We start from the raw sequence: 15946 nt of genomic DNA on the forward strand, positions 1-15946 counted from the left end.
AGTCCATGCATCTCACCTTCTCCTGCTGTGATGCTGCCTGCCCTGCCAGAGGGTCAGACTGGCTTGTTCTTCTTTGGGTCGAGAGTCTCCCAAGGAGGCACCATCACAGACTGTGGCATCATGGTTTTGTTTTACCTGATCCCAAAATGACTGATGCAACCGAGATGTCTTTGCTGTTCTTTGCATGTTCCAATTTCGGGGATAAAGCCGTGCCTCGCTGAGTGGTATAACCTCCTGCACACGTGATGATTAATCCCTGCTTGCTCCCTTCCTCTCCTCTGTGGCTCACTGTCTAGGTGAGCTTGACTTCCCAATCCCCAGCCAATCACCCACTTTTGAAGCCAAGAAGGCAAGCTGGTTTTATTCTTTATTTCTTCCCCACAGGCCTTCATCAGAGTACAAGACCTCATCAGCAGCATTGAGGTAAAAGTTGAAGCATTCTTATTTGTCAAGAAAGTGAACTTGGGGTTCGGGGTTCAGGGGCAGCCCTTGTGGCAGGTGTATTAGTTCATTTTCACACTGCGGGAAAAAATGTACGTGAGACTGGGCAATTTACACAAGAAAGAGGTCTAATTAGACTTGCAGTTCCACATGGCTAAGGAAGCCTCACAATCATGGCAGAAGGCAAGGAAGTGCAAGTCACAGCTTATATGGATGGCAGCAGGCAAAGAGAGCTTGTGCAGAGGGACTCCTCTTTTTAAAACTATCAGATCTCGTGAGATTTATTTACTATCGTGAGAACAGCATGGGAAAGACTTGCCCCTCTGATTCAATTACCTCCCACTGGGTCCCTCCCACGACACATGGGAATTCAAGATGAGATTTGGGTGGGGACATGGCCAAACCATATCAGCAGGCAAAAGCCTTGAGGACATGGAAGCAGAGCTCACTGGCGACTGGGCATCCGGGTCACAGCCTCGCTCCAGGGGCAGAGTGGCCACACAGGGGGAGACAGCAGTGGGCAGTGTGAGCTGTCACATTATAGCTGACTGAGGCAGATGGGTTCCTGATCTCTCCAGGGTTGGGTTTCTTGTTTGTGAAAAGAGATTGGACCTACCTCACAGGCTGCTGTGAGGATTCAGTAGGTTCTCAGGAAATGGTTTGTATCCTCATGGTGGCGAATAGTCGGTCACCATCCTCTCAGACTCCAGTAATCTGATAGTGTTGAGGGATTTCCCAAATGCACGAGCTGAGCTCCACTCCCAGAAATGCACCTGGGAAGCAAGGCCCACAGTCTGAACTGAGCATCCCAGAGCTCTGGAGCAACCCCCAGCCCCGCTGTTCCTGGCTGAGAGTATTGGCCTTGTCATCTAAACCCAATAGGCCTGCAGTGGGCAAAGGAAACTAGGCGCTGGGTGGTGGTAGGCACCATTCTTTTTATTTATTTATTTTTGAGACAGGGTCTCGCTTTGTCCCCCAGGCCAGGGTGCAGTGGCACAATCATGGCTCACTGAAGCCTAGACCTCCTGGGATCAAGCAATCCTCACACCTCAGACTCCCAAGTAGCTGGGACCACGTGTGTGCACCACCACGCCTGGTTAATTTTTTTGTATTTTTTGTAGAGTCAGGGTTTTGCCATGTAGCCCAGTGTGGTTTCAGATTCCTGGGCTCAAGCAATTACCTCACTTCAGCCTCCCAAAGTACTAGCATTACAGACTTGAGCTACCACACCCGGCCCTTAGACACTATTCTTAATTTCTGTGTATCTCAGTGCTGTCTGGCTGTCTGTTACAAGGCGTACACATTTTTTCTCCTGAACAGATTTATTGTAAGGGTATAGGAATGTGAGACACATTTGAATTCCTGGTTGGAAAGTGAAGAAATCCGCAAATGTCTTGTCCCTCTCATTCATTTCCACATAATAAACACCTGTCATGGGCCAACCTTGTGCTGAGTTCAGTGGGCACAGAGCTGAGGAGAGAGGCCGACAGGAGCTCACAGCCTGCTACACTTCATAACAGAAGCTGCTCTGTGCCCCACGCGTGATTTATGTTAATGCTACTCTAGATCCTCACGTTAACTGAATGAGGCAGGTACTGTTGCTCTCCCTATTCCATGCGGGAGGAAACTAAGGCTCAGCAAGATGATGCCACGTCCCCATGGGTCCACAGCCAAAAGCTCAGTGGAATTCAAATACAGTCTTGTCTCCTAAGCTCATGCTCTCTCTGCCAAGTACCCTCCCCACCCACGTGTCATAAGGAGCATCTGTATGTTCTGGGGTAAAGGGCTTGTTCGGAGCCATTGCCCAAAATGCCCAGTGCTGCTGACTCTCACTTGTAAATCCACTGGCCTGGATCTAGGGGTCTTCACTGAAGGCAAGGAACATAATTTTCCTCTCCACAAAAGTAATTGATGGCCGTGGGGTCCAACTATTGTCATTTGTCAGGTCTTACCAAGGTCAAAATGCCTGCCTCGCCTCGTGTGCTATGAGCTGGGAAATGGGTTAAACTCTTAAGAATGTCTCTTAAAAAACAATGAAGTGCCTTCAAGTGCACCCCACATCGACTGCTCGGGGCTTAGTTGCCCATATCTGGGTGCTCAGCATAATTCCAGAGAACTGCGGATGCTCAGTGGGTGCCTTTTGGATAGGGGAGATGTTCTTGTCCTGCTAACAGGGGGGAAGAACCTGCCCATGTTGACAGGCACCTGCTGAGTGCTACAGATCGTTTCTATTCATCACGGTGATATCCCGGGGCCTAGAATGGATATGGACTCATTCTCATGCCTAGTAAAACCTTTTTTGGGGGGAGGTTTTTTTGGGTTTTTTTTTTTTGCAGAGATAGAGTCTTGCTAGGTTGACCAGGCTGGTCTTGAATTCCTGGGCTCAGGTGATCCTCCTGCCGCGGCCTCCTAAAGTGTAGGGATCACAGGCATGAGTCATCAGGTCCAGCCGAAATCTATCTTTTATCTCACAGCAAGCTTTTAATTCATTTCCAACTATTATGAATTAGTTTGTTTCATAAGCCTGAACTACGTGCAGGATTTTTGAAAGATGATTTCTGTCAAGTGTGGAAGTATGTTGCCTTCAGTCCTTAAAACTTTCACCAGCTTGTCTAAGAGTTTGATTCAATGTCTCAGAGTTTGATTCAATGTCTCATCGTCCTCCGATATGCTACTCTTGCTAGAAAACAAGCAAAAGGAAACTGCTAGGGCTCAGGGTTTGAGTGCTACTGAGTGTTTACAAATACTCGAGCTGTAGACAAGTTGAATGTTCCCTGACACAGAAGGAAGAAGCTTTATCCTCAGCTGTGCTAAGTGTGTGTGTGTGTGTGTGTGTGTGTGTGTTGTTGGGGACATCACTTGCTTCAGAAGACAGTGTTATGTGATACAAGGAATATCTGGAGTCAGACAGAACTGCATCCAAATTCCAGCTCTGTCTGACCCTGACCTGTTCCTCTTCTTGAGTCTCAGCATCCTTCACTCTAATACTTGGGTAGTGAGACCTACCCTGAGGGTCACTGAGAGGAATAAAGGGGCCATGTGTGTGTAAAGTATATACCCAGAACCTAGTGGATATTCAGCATGCGGGATTTCTTACTTTCTCTTTAAAAGTAGGGACATAGTGAGACTTGTCATCCTATTTTATTAGTCTCCCTCTTGGGCAGAAACCCTAAACATTCTCCTGCTCTGTCATCCCTATGAGCCACAACTCTGCCAAACAGGGCTTGCAGATTTGGGAGATCTCTGGAGCTTAGGGGTCATGGATGAGTCAGAGCACACACTATTCAAACTATTCCGTCATAGCCTTGGAATACACAGGAAAGCAACCCTGAGGAATTTCCATTAAACAAACAAAGGTTTGCATCTTTTTTTGATCTTTGCTTGTCTGGTAAAACCTGCTTTTGTTGTCAAGCATTCCCAGCGGGAACCTGGGGGAGAGAGACAACAGCCAGGAGCCAAGCCCAGGTTCCAGTAGGAAGGTCCAGGGGCCTCACTTGAAATAGCCACATCTAACCTTTGTAAAGGCTGCTTCCTGCCCATGGCTGCAGAGGCCATTTCCTGTGCTTCTAATTTTTCCAGGAGAGGAAGAAGCGGGGAGAGACCAACAATGACCTGTTTCTGGCAGATGTGTTTTCCTACCAGGGGAAGTTCCATGAGGCCGCCAAACTGTACAAGAGGAGCGGGCAGCTTGAAATGTGTTGGAAGAAAAGCTGAGTGTTAGGAGAGAAGCTGAGGCAGGGTTGCATGTCTGCTAGACTTGCTGGCTCCTTGCTTCTAGCATTCCCATTATCTCAAGCAGCCATATGTTTCTCATTCACTTGATACACCATTTCCTTTCAACCCCCACATCCTCACCACCTGTTTCTTTGTTTGAGCAACAATAAATACAATAAACAGTGTGGGCTCCCAGAGCTCATGGCCTTCCCAGTCTCCACACTTGTGATGGCCCCCTGGTCCCACTTTCTCTCTTAAACTCTTTCTCATTCCTTTGACTCCGTTGGACTTCGTCGCCCCCACGACCTGGTGTTGGGTCTGATCACCCCAACAGAAATGTACGCCGACCTCTGCATGTTTGAGTATGCCGAGGTAACCCACCCCATCCCAGGCCCAGGCTCTGGCTTGGAGCCCACTGGTGTTCTCACCTATGGCGTCCAAGTTGTTTTCCGAGACTGGTGCAGACAAAAACTAGCAATGGTCTCAGAAAGGATGTGGGGAAACTGGTAAGTAAACAAAGGACCCATCTACAGTCACTAGTTGAAACTCACCTAAAACCGACCTTTAACACTGACACCAAAGGGGCAGAGTATGGCAGTTCAGACCTTCATCAGCGACGGAGCTGGATGGCTGTGCGTCTGCGCCAGCACAATCCCTTCATTGATTTCAGGGCTCAGTGCTTCAGGGCTGTCTCCCACAAATCCTCTCAATCCTTGTCAGAAGCTGCCAAGAATTGGTGTCTTCAGGCGGGAGCCGGTCCTGCCAATCATACAGGACGACATGGTGCCTGCCAGCCAAGTTTCCCATAGCACCTGCTGATTGTCCTGGGCTTCATACTGGGCTTCTGGGAAGTCAGGCAGAGCCTCCGCCCTCCCGTGTTAGCGCAGCATGCCTCATGCCTACCGGCTGCAGAGTAGCTACCATGTGGTTGCGGTGGGTGATGGCGGAGATTCCCCTTTGCCTTGGGATGGCCCTTATGAACCTTACTCCCCAGCAGAGCTGGGCCTTTTAAGGCAGGTGTGGGAGAGGAGCTTCCTGGACCTGGCTCCTGATGGCTTCTGTGGGAAGGAGTTGCATTAAGGAGCCCAGACCAGTCAAGACATTTACAGTTCAGCCTAAGCAAGGTTCAAAAAAGCTTGAATGCATTGAGCAATGAGGGTCTTCCTTCTACAGAGGGGCTTTGTTAACCTGCCTTTTCCGGGAGTGTCAAAAGTGGCTCTCAGTGTTATGAAGTGACTCATCAGCCACAACCTATTAGTGGGCTATTAATGGTAATTCTCCAGCTCACAAGTTCAAGATGGAAAATCTTCCCTTTTTTCTGCCTTTTTTTTTTTTTTCTGAGACGGAGTCTCGCTCTGTTGCCCAGGCTGGAGTGCAGTGGCGCGATCTCAGCTCACTCCAAGTTCCGCCTCCCAGGTTCACGCCATTCTCCTGCCTCAGACTCCCGAGTAGCTGGGACTACAGGTGCCCACCACCATGCCCGGTTAATTTTTTGTATTTTTAGTAGAGATGGGGTTTCACCATGTTAGCCAGAGTGGTCTCGATCTTCTGACCTCGTGATCCACCCACCTCCCAGTGATGGGATTACAGGCGTAAGCCACCACGCCCGGCCTTTTTTCTGCTTTTCTAGATGGCTGTGCTCTTCCACCATGTTTGATCCTGGGGCTTAAGGTGTGTTGGTGACCTGTGATGTTGCCCAGGACTTACTGTTCATCGGGACTTGGATGAGCTCCTGGGCCCCAGCCTGTTTTTCACCTTAGTGATTTCTTCACTCCCTACCTGAGACGCAGGGTGTTCAGACTCCCTCTGCCTTTTCCTCATCACCTTTCCTACCCTCCCTCAGGCCCCACCACAGACACCTAGAAGATTTTATAACACATTCATACTGAGATCACCAGAGTCAGTACATCTCTGCCTCCGGGGATAACAAAATTTTAACTCAGGATGAACCCTTAAGGGATCAAGATCCTAGAGGTATAATTTAGGCTTACGAACCCCTGAAGCCTCCTCAAGGAGGCAGCTGTGCTGCAGTCTGAATTTGAGAAATATGTACATACACATTATGTGGGGGGTGGGGGAGATCTAGTACTGATTAACATGGCATGTTTTTGTTTACTTGAAAATTGCTTCTCAAGATTCAATCTGGTTTTCAGAAAATTTTTAAATTACATTCCCATGTACAAATCAATTGTATGCTTTCTGGATAAGTGACATGTTTATATGGTGATAAAGGGAATTATAATGCTCTTAACTCTTATGTAGTACGTTCTTATCAAAATCACCAAGCATGAGAACACTGTTTAGTCTCATTCATCACTCAGCACAGCCTCTTTCTGTCCACTTCAGGGCCAAGTCTTTGCCATGGCCCCAGATAACGTGTAAATTAGCTTCAGGAATCAAAAAGTCTTTCAAAACCCAGTTTGATGAGCCTTGAAGGAAGCTTTTAGAGCCACCTTCAATGAAGTCACAGCTCCCTGAGGGTCCTGCTGGACTAGAGGAGGCTTCCTGAGCCTGGGAGCTGTGTGCCTGGATGGTCTCCTTGGGTTGACGACCCAAGCTCATGGCTCCCTCTCAACCTCTAACCCTTCTTAACACAGTCACCCCTAGTCTTCTGAGCACTTGTGAAGTCCCTTTGGAGGACATTTCTAGTCTCCTAAGATGCCTGTTTCCCCCAGCTGCCACCCTCATTTCACCAGCCAGGTAGGCAGGGTTTCCAGCTTCGTGCTAGCGTACAGAATCCATGCTGTAGCAGCTGCCAAGAGGAGAAGTGTGTCTGTAAAGGCCCAAACTAGGCGAGGACAGTGGCTGCTTTCCAAGCCCCTTCCCTTTGTCAGCTCCTGGGAGAACCAAAGGCCAGCCAGGGGGCCTGTCGTCTATTGGGTCCCAGCATCAGCATATACAATGCCCTTCCCTCCCCTTCTTAAAACATTGGTTCTCAGGCCGACCTAATATATGATCTTAGGAGCTACACAATTACCTTGAAAGCAAATAAGGAAAAAAGGCGAGCTAATTGTTCAAGTGGATTTTTAGCATACATTGACTGCGCTTTCCTGACACATGAGCGTTAATCATGGGGAAAGGAGTGCTTTTTTTATTCTCAATGAGGCTGACACAAAGCACTCTCTGCAGGGTACATTATTCCTAAGACAAACTTAGGGGTCAGCTCCCAGTTTCCCTTTTTGAAAAGCTCCACCTTTAAAAGCTGCCTCGACTCTAGCAAACTCCCACATGTATATTTTGGGTAACTACCCTGAAAAGAGGTGATGTTCTGAGGCTGTTTTTCACACATTCTATGGCCAGCCCAGAGAAGCTGGGCATACCGCTTCAGAGGGCCCCTGCTGAGGCCAAAGGAACACAAGCTCTAGGCCTGACCCCTGAGCCTCCAGGACCACAGTCGTCTCTTCCTTCTCAGGTCCTCTCCTGAGCACCTTCCCTGCCTCAGATCCCCCCATGGTCTCCTGCCGTCCCACTGTCGGATCAGGTCCTCACCCCTGCAGACCTGACCTCAGGACAGGATCCCTAACCATTCAGCTGAGAAGCAACTAACCAGAGAGAGTTTGCTTGTTATCTGTTCCAGGCAAGTAACTGGGGCAAAGATCATGCAATGATTCCCTAGTTCAGGGCACAGAGTGTTTGCTGGTGATTCAGAGAGGGCATGGAGGGCATGGAGGGCCGGCAAACTGTAAGTCATTTTGTTTGTGTAAGTTTAGGGGAACCCCTGCTCAGCCCACTCTGAAGCATGTTGTGTCACCCATAAGATCTGAATAAAGATGACAGGTCTCGATATTTGGAATTGTGCACCAGGTTGTCTCATTGCTGTTTAGGAATAATCATGTATTTACCAAACTATGTGAGAGAGAGACAGCCTGATCATGAACCCCCGAGCCTGCAGACTTCATGTGCAGGGCCCCAAATAGTCTAGAAAGTGTTTAGCCGATGAACAAATGCCCATTTGTGAGATGGGAAGGAAGCACTGGGGGCCAGTGTCCTTGACGCTGTCCCAGGATCCCCCAGGAACACCTGCAGGGCAGCCTGAGATCACTCTTCCCGAGACCTGGGACTCCCCCTTCTCAGCCCCTCAGGGACGGGCCCTGCCTGCCTCCTGGTTGCCTGCTTTAGCCATGTGGAGCCTGCCCTTGCTGCTAGAAAAGCCTGATGTAACGCTGGCACAGGAAGTTCTGATCCAGAGTGTTTTTGTTTGTTGTGCTTCCTCAGGATTTCCTTGGATCTGGAGACCCCAAAGAAACAAAGATGCTAATCACCAAACAGGCTGACTGGGCCAGAAATATCAAGGAGCCCAAAGCCGCCGTGGAGATGTACATCTCAGCAGGAGAGCACGTCAAGGCCATCGAGATCTGTGGTGACCATGTCAGGGTTGACATGAAAGTTTCCATCTGTGCCCCAAGCATTTGGCAGCATGTCATCACATGCCACCTCTTGGCTTTGACAAGGAAACAAATTGTGCTTCTCTAAATATTTAAAGCAAATGTGATAGTGATTGGGTTCCTTGGGAGACACAGAGGTTGCCTGTGTCTAGAGTTCAGAGCAGGCCCCACAATCACCTCGTCCTTTAAAGGGCAGTCATTGAGGAATTCTCACACCTTGGCCTCCACTTTTCTGTGAGAATTCCTGCACCTGTGGTGGAAAGAGCGCCGGGCCACTTCCTGGCTGCTGAGTCTTGGGCTGGGTGCTTCACCTTCCCCCAGACTTTATTCTCATCTGAGAGATGGAAATAATCGTGCCCACCTCTTAGGGACCTAAGTGACAGGGTTTAGGTATTTCAGGAAACCTTTATCCTGCTTCCCCACGGCATGGGGCCCCGAGGCCTGGCACCCCCTCCCTGCCTGCCCACCCGGGTGGCCTTTCCTCTTGGCAGCCAAGCCCCAGGGGCCCGTAGCCAGAGTCCAGGGGGAGGAGAACATGTGCCTGGCCCCTCGGGAGTCCGTGGCTGTTTTGTAGGAGCTGGTGCCCTTGTGCTACCGCTGCTCCACCAACAACCCGCTGCTCAACAACCTGGGCAACGTCTGCATCAACTGCCGCCAGCCCTTCATCTTCTCCGCCTCTTCCTACGGTGAGTCCCTGCATCCTGAGCATGTGGGCGGGACAGCCTGTGGACCACTACGCTCACTCCACTGCTCTCTGGCCTCAGGACGTTGGGCAACGGCCAAAGGCCTCTGAATGTCCCTGTTTATGAAGTGAGGACACTCTGACACCCACCTGCCTGACACAAGGAGTCACTGTCGGTGTTCCCATAGATAGGACCCACTGCTGCCCAAAGCTGAAGCACCCACTCTGGGAACCTGGCACAGTGCTGTACATAACCAAATGCCCCAGGAAGAGAATCCGATGGCTCTTCATTCGGACTGGGAGGCTGAGATAGGTAGCTCCTTTGATGTTGACAGAGGATCAGAAGCTCCTTCCCAGGAGCTGAGCAGAGGCCATGCACACACATAACTGCCCATGCACACACACACACACACACGCACACACACACAGACGGCCCCTGCACACACACACACAGACGGCCCCTGCACACACAGAGACTGCCCCTGCACACAGAGACTGCCCCTGCACACACACACACACACACACACAGACTGCCCCTGCACACACACACACACAGACTGCCCCTGCACACACGCACACATGCACAGAGACTGCCCCTGCACACAGAGACTGCCCCTGTGCGCGTGCGCGCACACACACACGGAGACTACGCCTGCGCACACACAGAGACTGCCCCTGCACACATACAGACTGCCCCTGCCGCCTCTGCTTGCCTAGTTGTTTAAACCTGTTATTCTTGTGCAGGCGTGGTGGCTCATGTCTGTAATCCCAGAACCTTGGGAGGGCGAAGCAGGAGGATCAGTTGAGCCCAGGAGTTCAAGGGTGCAGTAGGCCATCATCACAGCTGTTAATGGCCACTGCATTCTAGCCTGGGCAACAGAGTCTCTAAAAACAAACCATAAAGACTACCTAGCACTAATGTCCTGTGACCCCTCTTTGCACTCTCCACCTCTGTGTAAGCACTTTCTGTCCACAAAGTCTTCCTCTTAATTCTCCCTCTAGTTCACATTTGGCTGTAATGCCTCTGTGCCCCTGAAAATACCCCTTACCAAAGCATAAAGGGCCCCTTAAGGTCTGAGGCCTATGTTTGATCTTCCCCGAATTCCCTCATAAATAAAGCAACATTCTGGAAACAGCCAAAAGATATTATATTGAAAACCGGTGATTACTGCTGTGTTCACTGTGTCAAGCAAAGTCCATTTTTCTGGTCTTGGGTCTCCAGAGTTATGAGGACAAAAGTCTCTCCCCTCTCCAACAAAGGAAACACACTGAACTCCCCAACAGCATTCTCTTTTTCCTTTTGAGATAGAGTTTCACTGTTGCCCAGGCTGGAGTGCAGTGGCACGATCGTAGCTCACTGCAACCTCTCCTCCCGGTTTTCCCACCTCAGCCTCCCGAGTGGCTGAGACTACAAGCGTACATCACCACGCTTGAATAATTTTGTCTTTTTAGTAGAGATGGCGTTTCGCCAAGTTGGCTAGGTTGATCTCAAACTTCTGACCTCAGGCGATCTGCCCGCCTTGGCCTCCCAAAGTGCTGGGATTACAGGCATGAGCCACCACACCTGGCCCCAACAAGAATTCTCTAAACTCCTGCAAGGAATGACTTCAGATTCCCTCAGAGAATGTCAACTTCCCAAAATGCATCCCAAGAGTTTCCAGAGTTCCTGCCAGAAGTGCCCACATAGATGCAAACTTCTGAGCCCTGAAACCAGAGATGGGCCCAACTCACTTGTTGTGTATCAGCAGCACTCCCAGCTGCTTGACATTGTGGACCAAGAACTTCCGGAAGCCACTGGGCAGCATGTGCTTTCTGGGTTTTTTTGCTCCTATAACCAATGCTGGACATCATATCAAGATCTGGCCCTTGAACCTTCTACAAACCCTGTTGTCAATCCCTCGGGGTTTCCGCCAGTTACGCTGAAGGAAATAACACACAGGTGGGTTAGCATCTGTGCAGAGTGCCAACTGTTCCTTTGGGGAGGGAAAAAAGAACCAAATGAAAAGGAAGTATGCCACACAGTAGTTGCCTTTGGTAACAGGACTTCACTATTTCCTTACATGCTTTTTTGGTGGGAAAAACCAGGAGCTCTTGGCTTTAGCCATTAGGAATGCAGGCACCCCTGCCATTCTCACTCCCAAGAAATGGAGACACCAATGGGATGCGAGGGGACTGTGTAGATACTGGGATGGCGAGCACAGCTGCAGACACGGCTCTCAGCACCTCTGAGTTTTCCTGTCTATAAAATAGGGATCCTGCTGTCATAAGGCAACCCAAAATACACGACACAAATGCAAAGCCCTCTAAACACATTGAAACAGCCAAGTGTCCCTTCTCATTTAAATTTCACTTCATACACCAAGAGACTTGAGACCAGCACTAGGGCACACTGGGGGAGACCTGTATTTCTACAGAAAGCTCTTCCACAAACCAGTTCATTGGTCAAAGGTAATCCCGACTAGGTGATGTCAGAAACCGACAGCCTGTTGGAAACTTCTTTCTTCACCCCACACCCATTTCCATCCCAGGACCACATACCTTAATTTTGACATATCGCTCTGACTGGTGCCGGATGAACTTCTTGGTTCTTTTTTTGACGATCTTGGGCTTCACAAGGGGTCTGAGGGCGGCCATGATGCCTTCTGGGAAAGAAGCAGCCCCAGGTGAGGAAGAATCCTGGAAGGAGGCTTGGAAGGAGGTTTTCCCACCCAGGGATTGAACACTGTCGCAGAGTGTCTTCCAATCGCCAACTACAGAGCAAGCTGGGAATGGAATGGGTGCCTCTGCCAGGCTTGCTTTCCCTCCCTTTCCGAAGCTGGCAGAATACTAGGCACTCTCCAGACGCGATCCCAGGAGGTCAAGGGTCACCTCACCCACTCAGAGCCCAAAGAATGCCAACAGCTGAGCAAACCAAAACTGACCCCGAGATACTCTCAATTTGCAAGGGGCAGCAAATCCCACCCCGCCAGTGTCTGAACCCCCAGATGGTCCTTCCGGTAGTACTGGCCTTGACCATCTACTTGAACTTGCGTCTTTTCCTCACCTGTAAAATGGAGAAGACACTGTGCGCTGAATGCCTGCAGTGCCTGTCACAGGGTAAACGGTCAATAAAGAAAAACCTTCTAATTCCCCAGGGAGCTGCTGCGCTACCACACCCTCAACACACACAAAACCATCATATCCCTCTAAGGATGCCTCAAACCTGGAGATCTTCCAGTATCAACTCACACCTTCCTCAGTGTGGCCTTCTGAGCCATTCATTTATTTCCTACAGCAGCACCCCTTCTGTTCTCTTTGCAACCATCAATTGGCACAGAGTGGGTACTCAGCGAACCACGTATTCAAAACGACTTTGCCTTCTGGCCCATGATATCCTTGAAGGTGAGGGGGAAGTTTCATCTTTATATTCCTAGAGATCCTGACTATCAGAATCTCTGTTAAGAACTGAGTGAGTGGACCTGCACCCCATCTTTTTTTTTTTTTTTTTGCAGTTCCACCACAGCAGCCCTAGGGTCACAGACTAGAAGGAAAGGAGCGTGGGGCCATGGCAATGAACGAATGTACGTGGGCCAACATCAGTAAGCACGGTATAAACCAAAAATTAAATTCTAAGCCCCCAACCCAACTGAATGGACTCTTGCTCTTGGCCAAGGGCATTCCTAAGATAACCTGAAAAACTAGTTCAGGCCAAATGCGGGGTCAAACTTGCCTCATTATGCCCTTCTCCCTATGGAATTCAGGCACAGCTGACCAGCATTAACATTAAAAGCGATCCCAAGACTGACAAAACAGACTTTGTAGCAATAAGACACCAAATTTCAACCTGACTCTAGTATAGCATCACATGACAGATTGCAGGCCCTGAAAGAAACAGAAGTACTTTACTCAAAAATATATTTCTTTGACACATTCTGACATGGCCCTGTAAAGCTGTCTCTTGGGACAATCTACGTTCTGTAGTGAATCCCTCTCCCTTTCCAGGTCTTCTCCCTGAGCCAGGAGAGACTCCACTAAGAGTATGGCACCTTTTCAGGTCTGATAAGAAACATCTACAATCTAGTCTCTTTGAAGCCCGCTACCTGGAAGATTCATCTGCATAAATAAGAATCTTGGTCTCCACAACCGCTTTTCTGAACCCAGGCATTCCTTTTTGTTGATTCCAGGTCTTTGGACAAACTCGACCAATTGTCAAATCTACCAATAGCCTGGCCCAGGCCCCCTCAACACACCTCCTTAAAATGTACAAAACCAAGCTGCACCCCAACCACCTTGGGCAGATGTTCTCAGGACCTCCTGAGGGCTGTGTCACGGGCCATGGTCACTCATACTGGACTCAGAATAAGTCTCTTCAAATACTTCACACAGTTTGACTCTTTTCGTCTACAGACGCAGCGCCCAACCACCGCCCCGGCCCCCCGCCCCGGCTGCCTGCTTCACTCTGTTCCTGTAGGCGCTCCAGCAAGCCGACAATACCCACAGACACACAGTGGTAGGGAGGGCCTCCTTACCAGGGGACACACCCGGATTAAGACTCACCCAGGTCGGGCGCGGGGGCTCACGCCTGTAATCCCAGCACTTTGGGAGGCCGAGGCGGGCGGATCACTTGAGGTCAGGCGTTCGAGACCAGCCTGGCCAACATAGTGAAACCCACTCTCTACTAAAAATACAAAAATTAGCCAGGCGTGGTGGCGGGCGCCTGTAGTCCCAGTTGCTTGGCAGGCTGAGGCAGGAGAATCGCTTGAACCCGGGAAGCGGAGGCTGCAGTAAGCTGAGATCGCACCACTGCACTTCAGCCTGGGCAGCAGAGTGAGATTCTGTCTCAAAAGCAAACAAACAAAAACAAACAAACTCAACCGAGCCAGAAAAAGAAGCGCCGAGAAAGAGACAGTGGACAAGAGAGCGCCGGTGCTGATGGGAGGTAACCTCTGGGTCCTGGCAGGGAAAAGGTAAGCACTTCCGGCTCCGGGTCCTTTAAAAAAGACACGTCAAAGAAATGGTGCTGCAAAAATGCCGAATTTAACTGTTTTTTTTTTTTTTTGAGATGGAGTCTCGCTCTGTCGCCCAGGCTGGAATGCAGTGGCGCGATCTCGGCTCACTGCAAGCTCCGCCTCCCAGGTTCACGCCATTCTCCTGCCTCAGCCTCCTGAGTAGCTGGGACTACAGGCACCCGCCACCGCGCCTGGCTAATTTTTTGTATTTTTAGTAGAGACGGGGTTTCACCGTGGTCTCGATCTCCTGACCTTGTGATCCGCCCGCTTCGGCCTCCCAAAGTACTGGGATTACAGGCGTGAGCCACCGCGCCCGGCGAATTTAACTGTTTTAATAGAGATTAACATCTAAGAGTATAAAGGAAAATTTATCCTCCCTGCCCTTGGCACTAGGTAGAAATTTGGAATTCTTTCTGAGTTAACACATGGTGTAGGGAGGAATCTACTTCCGCCAGAAATTGAAGCCAATCTAGCCTTTGGGCTATTTCCGGTAGTGTTTCTTCTACTCCGAAGTGCACCTCCTAGTGGTCAGGAGAGAACAAGACAGATTTCCCAAAATTCCCTCACTGAATTTACATAGTACATAGTAATAAGATCGAAACTGCTAACATGCGAGGCCTACCACAATTCTATAATGTACCCCTATTATTGTCTCTATTTTGCATATGTGAAAGGAGAATTTTGGAGATTTTACTCCAGGCTCCACGCTTCTAACCATTATTCTAAACTACCTTGTTTTGTTCTGTTGGTTGTTGCGTAGAGCCATGGTTTTATTGTGTTGGCCAGGTTGGTGTCCAGCTCCTGGTCTTCAGTGATCTTCTTGTCCTCGCCTCAGCCTCCCGAGTAGCTGTGCCCAGCTACTGTCTAACTTTTAAACTTGTTCTTGATTCGCTTAGCTTTTTTTTTTTTTTTTTTTTTTGAGATGGAGTCTTACTCTGTCGCCCAGGCTGGAGTGCAATGGAGTGGCATGATCTCGGCTCACTGCAACCTCCACCTCCCAGGTTCCGGGGCCAAGTGATTCTCCTGTCTCAGGCTCCATAGTAGCTGGGATTACGGGTGTGTGCCACCACGCCCGACTAATTTTTTTTATTTTTAGTAGAGACAGGGGTCTCACTATGTTGGTCACCGTGGTCTCAAACTCCTGACCTCAGGCGATCTGCCCGCCTTGGCCTCCCAAAATGCTGGGATTACAGGCGTGAGCCACCGCGCCTGGCCCTTGGCTTTTAAGATTATTTTGAAAATCAAATTTCAGGAGCAAAAAAAAAAACACCTCCTAGATTCTACTCCTGGAACACAGTACAGATGTCACTGGCGATCTTGACAGGGGTAGTTCCAGGGACCCAAAGGGGCCAGAAGTTAAACTGGATTGTATTGATGAGTGAATGAGAGAGGGGTGAGAAGGGTGTGTTAGTAACTCCATGGTGAGGTTTTGGGCGTGAAGGGAATGGGGAGTTTGAGGAGACCCAGAAAAGTGGAATGTCTGAGGTCACATAGCTGGCAAGCCGTAGTGTTGGGGCTAGAACCCTGCTGCATCTGTGGCTATTCCACACCTCATGAATCGTGCTTATCGTGCAGGCTGTATGTAGTGAGATGGGATGTGGAGCAGGGAAGCACACTGCTAATGGCAGCCTGCATGATGCGTGTCATGAAAGAAAAGGTCTTGATTGGTTCAAGTGGGTTCATCGACTTGTAGGGTTCATGAACCAGACAGCCTGCCTTCAGTTTCCAAAGACCCA

The 15946-nt window shown here is 49.7% G+C and overlaps 1 long non-coding RNA gene and 1 other non-coding gene across 4 annotated transcripts; both read right to left on the reverse strand.

Moving 5' to 3' along the window:
* Positions 1–333: 333 nt before the first annotated feature.
* LOC101020124 lies at positions 334–13809 on the reverse strand. Of its 3 annotated transcripts, none has more exons than XR_634926.4 (3): positions 10954–13747; positions 1058–1214; positions 334–519 (listed from the first exon to the last, which is right to left on the reverse strand). It is a non-coding gene; the product is annotated as an uncharacterized LOC101020124 (long non-coding RNA). The 3 variants fall into 3 exon arrangements; XR_001892817.3 differs by lacking the exon at positions 334–519 and adding an exon at positions 13759–13809 and having other exon boundaries at positions 760–1214; positions 10954–11864; XR_002515744.2 differs by lacking the exon at positions 334–519 and having other exon boundaries at positions 760–1214; positions 10954–11864; positions 12266–13747.
* On the reverse strand, positions 11943–12081 carry LOC116274011. The gene has a single exon (XR_004182494.1). It is a non-coding gene; the product is annotated as a small nucleolar RNA SNORA7 (small nucleolar RNA).
* Positions 13810–15946: the final 2137 nt, after the last annotated feature.

Source organism: Papio anubis, chromosome 2 (genome assembly GCF_008728515.1).
Source record: "Papio anubis isolate 15944 chromosome 2, Panubis1.0, whole genome shotgun sequence".
Taxonomy (NCBI): domain Eukaryota; kingdom Metazoa; phylum Chordata; class Mammalia; order Primates; family Cercopithecidae; genus Papio; species Papio anubis.